The 5,000-nt window shown below is 37.2% G+C and overlaps 1 protein-coding gene across 1 annotated transcript in view; it reads left to right on the top strand.

The window, feature by feature from the left end:
- Positions 1-1,342, top strand: part of Ddc (aromatic-L-amino-acid decarboxylase) — a 73,346-nt gene extending 72,004 nt beyond the window's left edge. The window contains exon 14 of the mRNA XM_076173881.1: positions 1-1,342. This exon is cut by the window's left edge and continues 1,570 nt beyond it. The gene's annotated coding sequence lies outside the window, so the exon portion shown is untranslated.
- The last annotated feature ends 3,658 nt before the right edge of the window (positions 1,343-5,000 follow it).

Raw genomic sequence — 5,000 nt, 5'->3', positions numbered from 1 at the left:
ATTGTTTTCCTCCTTTTCTTCTCTGAATTTCCTCCTCTTCTGATCTACAATTCTTCAATAAAAATCCACCCTCTCCTGTTTATTCCTCATCTCACTTTTTTTTTTAGCTTTTACTAATCTTCCTGTTTTCATTCTTCCTACAATTTATCTACACATCCTATTTCCTATGTCTCATTTAACTTGCTCATCGTGTTTTGTGACTAGAAGTTTATTTTCATTGGTCATGCACCTCTTTTAACTTGTTCTATTTCTTTTGCTTTCTGCCTTTATTAATCCCTAATTCGTTTCTTACTTGTAATTACAGCTCTTTCAATCCTATACATTAATGTATTTCTCCATGTCTTCTAATACTCTTATAAACTTTTCTCTACTCATAAGTATCCCTATCATGTACTCCAAATCTATTTTTCCTTTTTTTTGTTTTGTTCTTTAATATTCTCTAAACTAAAATTGCTCCATCTCGTGTAACCATTTCTGTCCTTTTCGTTCCTTTGTTTCACATTTTCCTCCAGCTTTACTCTCTCTTCATTCAACTTCCCATAATCACCTTTCAGCCCTTCGAAGTCTTTTTTATGTGCTCTTTTAAAATTGCCAACTCACAATTTACTTCTCAAAATTCTAATCTTAACCGTTTGGTCAATTACCTATTTTCGTATTTTCATTTCCTTTACCGTTATCATGTCTTCCACAATTTTATTTAGCGTCATTCATAGTAACTATTCTCGTCTTTGGTTGACCTAAATTAATTTATTCTTCCATAATCACCACCTTCTCCTTGTTAAGTTAATATCAAATTTACTGTTATCTTAGTACTGAGCATTTGTCTCTGTAATTTCAAATTAGGTTTCAGTTTACGTGTGTGAGTACGTGCGTGTGCACAATCGTCTGCATGCGAGTATACACACGTGGAATCACGTGTGTATACTCAGAGTGTGTACTTGTGCATGTTTACGATTGGGTTTGGTGTACGTGAGCGTTCGTATGAATAACTGGTTATAAGCTTCTCCTGAAGTTTTACCTGCTGCTGGTGGAACTTCCAGGTGACCCTAAAGAACCAATTACAAGTGTCTCGTGGAAAACCCAGGAAACTGAAGGTGGAGTGGGTCCTCACCAGGCCCTTTTTTGGTCCCAAAGGACCCGATCAGTGACCCCGAAGGATTCTTCGACCAAAGAAACGAATACATCGTCGTAAGATACACAAAAAGGAGTTGTCAGGATCAAAAACGCAACTTCGTCAACTATGGAAGCCATGCTGTTTGTTTTACATATGTATAATATACGCTGTATTTTTATATGTCTCGTTTGTTCTGCTTTCTGTAGTAAATGTTGTCATTGCATTTAATTCTTGTTTCTGATCCCTGCGTCAATGAAAGTGATCCGATATAGTTATTTGAACTTTCTGAAGGTGGAATGTCCTGAAAAGATAGGCCTCATAAGTAAAGCAAAACTCTAAAATTCAATTGAATTTGATTTTCTCTTCTGTTTCATACAATGTCATGGGCAAAATCACCCCTTCATATAATCTTCTCTTTGCATTCATACCCAGATACCAATTTTTCATGATACTCTATCCTGAGAGACAAAACTGTGAAAATATTGGAGGAAAACAATATCATAAATGATTTACAATATGGTTTCCGGAATAAGCGCTCGTGTCTGACAAACCTTCTGGACTTCTTGCATGATATTTATGGAATCTACGAAGAAGGGAGAGCAGTTGACGTTATATATATCGACTTCCATATAGCTTTCGATAAAGTCCCCCAGAGGAATTTACTAAGTAAACTAGAATCCCATGGTATAGTAGGTCATATTCACCGATGGATTTCTGAATGGATGTCTGGTCGTAAGCAGGGTGGCATTGTGTAACAAGTGGAGTGCCTCAGGACTCTGTGCTAGGTCCTGTACTCTTTCTGATATACATTAATGACCTGGATGAAAATACAGGGTTATCAAAATTGCAAATAAGATGATATTCATTAGAAAACAACAAGAGTTACAAAATTGTTTGAACACCTTTTGTGAATGGGCCAAAAATTCCCAGATGTTTTTCAATATAGATAAATGTAAAGTACTTCATATAGGTAATAATAATATCCAGGCCAACAACACGATGAATAATGTACAGTTAGCAAGTGTTGTGATCTTAATTGATCTCAAACCAACATTTCTAGATATATCTTCAACATCATGTCTCCTTTGAGATGAGCTGTCACTCCCAAACCTCTATATTACTTCATCTATTGGCTCATCACTTACTGTGACATTGAGATCCCCGAACACCACTACATTTACATTCCTCCTAAAGAAATTCTCACTGCTAGGGCCACATGTACTCACAAAAACCCCTGATCTTCAGCTTCATCTTAACTCACATTAACCTTGAAGACACTTCCTTTCATTCAACCATTCATTTTCCTTTGCATCATTCACCTGCAGAGCCATTTCTTCCTCCATCACTCCTTCATCACTCCCGAAATTTTCCCCACCATATTCATAAGTTCAAAATCATCCCTTTTATTTTCGTGGCATTTAACACTAACACATCCATCTACCTTCTCACAAACAGAATGATATTGTCTCTTCTTTTACTTGCATCTGCACCAGAACTATGCACCCGAATTTTAAGGTACTAGTTGGAGTTCTCCCAGATCCTCCTATGCCTTGGCTTCTCATAGCATGGACATAAAGAGAGCAAGTTCTCTAGTCACATCACCCTGTTCCATTTAGTCGCCTTTTACGATACGAGTATGTATGGAAAATACGGATGCAGAATTCTCCCATCCCTTCTACCACATTCTTCTCGGACTTCTAAATGGAACTTATTTGGTGTAGAGTCGGAGAAGGGGGTGTAGGGCTTGTGTTCAGGGATATCCAAAGTGGGAGTAGAATCATTGTGATAGATTCGCTGGATGATTATTGGCATCCAACGAGGCGATCTTGCTTCTTTCGGGGGCCAGACTACCTCTCAGGATTCCTAAAAAGTCTTTTGACGACAAAAGACTATACCCGGAAGGGTATAGTCTACCCCATCATGGGTAACTTAATGGTAACAACAAGAATATGATAATAATGGTAACAATAATGATGGTAATAATTATGATACCACTACTACTACTACCACTACTACTACTACTACTACTACTACTTCTACTACTACTACTACTACTACTACTACTACTACTACTACTACTACTACTACTACTACTACTACTACTACTACTACTACTACTTCTACTACTACTACTACTACTACTACTACTACTACTACTACTACTAGTACTACTACTACTACTACTACTACTACTACTACTACTACTACTACTACTACTATCACTACTACTTCTTCTTCTTCTTCTACTACTACTACTACTACTACTACTACTACTACTACTACTACTACTACTACTACTACTACTACTACTACTACTACTACTACTACTACTACTACTACTACTACTACTACTACTACTACTACTACTACTACTACTACTACTACTGCTACTGCTACTGCTACTGTTACTACCACTTCTACTACTACTACTACTACTACTACTACTACTACTACTACTACTACTACTACTACTACTACTACTACTACTACTACTACTACTACTACTTCTACTACTACCACTATTGCTACTACTAGTACTACTATTACTACTACTAACTACAACTACTATTACTACTATTGTTTTCATAAACGACCTCCATCCTCGTGGAACTGTGTGGTGAAAGCAGTTAGGATATCACTACTACTACTACTACTACTACTACTACTACTACTACTACTACTACTACTACTACTACTACTACTACTACTACTACTACTACTACTACTACTACTACTACAACTACTACTACTACTACTACTACTACTACTACTACTACTACTACTACTACTACTACTACTACTATTACTTTTTTATTTTTATTATATATATATATATTTTTTTCTACTACTACTACGACCTCCATCCTAGTGGAACTGTGTGGTGGAAGCAGCAGGGTCTGCTGCTACTACTACTACTACTACTACTACTACTACTACTACTACTACTACTACTACTACTACTACCACCACTACTACTACTACTACTACTACTACTACTATTACTACTACTACTACTACTACTACTACTACTACTACTACTACTACTACTACTACTACTACTACTACTACTACTACTACTACTATTACTACTACTAACTACAACTACTATTACTAATATTTTTTTCATAAACGACCTCCATTCTCGTGGAACTGTGTGGTGAAAGCAGTTAGGATCTGTCTCTCACACACAGAATTCATTGACTCCTCTCTCGCTAATGACTGTGGTCGACTACACTTTTATATTTTGTATAATTTCACTGAAATGAAGCCTAATAAAGAAGTTCACTTATCCAATTTTCTACAAGAGTCTACTCAAAATCGAGGTTTTGTATATGTGCTGGATTAGGGGTTGGGGACCTGGTACCTCTCAGGCAAAGATGGGGTGATCTTAAGCATGAGAGTGACAGTCTACATCTTATACACACTACAATGCAGCTATTTGGTTTGTTGTTTCTTTTTTATCATTTCCTTTGCCATACGATCGTAGAATAACTTTGCCCTTTGATCTATCCTGCTTGAAGTCGTAGAGGTTATCAGAGTGAATGAGCCCTGGTCCACATTCTGTATACGCTCCTGGTACATCTTGATTTTCTCATTCTCGTTCCAGGAATGGGACGCCTAAATAGTTAGGTTATACAGGGGGCCATCAGATCAGATATTTGTATATCAAAGAGTGGCCAGTTGTCCCCGTGACCAGAATTTTTTTAGGCTGATATCCATTCATGCTTCATCTGATGTATTGGACGTGCGATGCCAGAAGTTCTTCCATCCTAGTGGGAGTAATGTTGACTTGATGGTCACATCCTTGCATACCTCCCAAAGCATTTGGGGCAGTGAGATCTATTATCTCGTCATGTCTCATGCAGATGAATCTACTTTGCTTGCT

Source organism: Oratosquilla oratoria, chromosome 35 (genome assembly GCF_046742065.1).
Source record: "Oratosquilla oratoria isolate Oo_2021 chromosome 35, ASM4674206v1, whole genome shotgun sequence".
Lineage (NCBI taxonomy): Eukaryota > Metazoa > Arthropoda > Malacostraca > Stomatopoda > Squillidae > Oratosquilla > Oratosquilla oratoria.
The sequence above is the reverse complement of the archived record's forward strand: the minus strand, read 5'-3'. Positions and strand labels throughout refer to the sequence as shown.